This window comes from Myotis brandtii, unplaced genomic scaffold (genome assembly GCF_000412655.1).
Source record: "Myotis brandtii unplaced genomic scaffold, ASM41265v1 scaffold742, whole genome shotgun sequence".
Classification (NCBI taxonomy): Eukaryota; Metazoa; Chordata; class Mammalia; order Chiroptera; family Vespertilionidae; genus Myotis; species Myotis brandtii.
This window is the reverse complement of record NW_005370956.1, coordinates 463657-464212: the sequence shown is the minus strand read 5'-3', so window position 1 is coordinate 464212 and position 556 is coordinate 463657.

Here is a 556-nt window from a genome sequence, read left to right as displayed (position 1 = left end):
GGCAGGCAAGAGCCAAGGGGAAGGGCAAAGGCAGCCCTGGGGGCCGCCTTTGCCCACCCCCCAGCCCGTGATTGGAGAAGCCGGGGCTGCCTTTGCCCACCCCCTGGCCTCTGATCGGACAAATACCTGTATTTTTTTTTCAAAGTACCTGTATTTTTAATAATTTTTTGACATGGTAAAAGAATTTTACATTATGATCCAAGGGTGGTGGGATGAGGAGAAGGAGCAGCAGAACAATCCAACAAACAAAAAGGGAAACAGAAATGCATGGTGGAAGGGATTTGAAGGGTGGGTAGGGGCATTGCCCAACTAAAATGCAATTGGTTTGTTACTGAGTACTATTCATGGGAAGACAGCATCCTGACTCCTTCTCTATACAGCATATTGGGAGTAAAAATGATGCATCCAGGTGGAAATATGATTAGGGGTTGGAAGACAGACAGGGAAAGAAGAAGTCAGAAATAGACACTGAGAGAGTCACTGGCTGGCTGGCTGCAAATACTGACTCTCCAGTAGTGATAGAATAAAAAAGTGGGGGATATCTCTGGAAGATTCA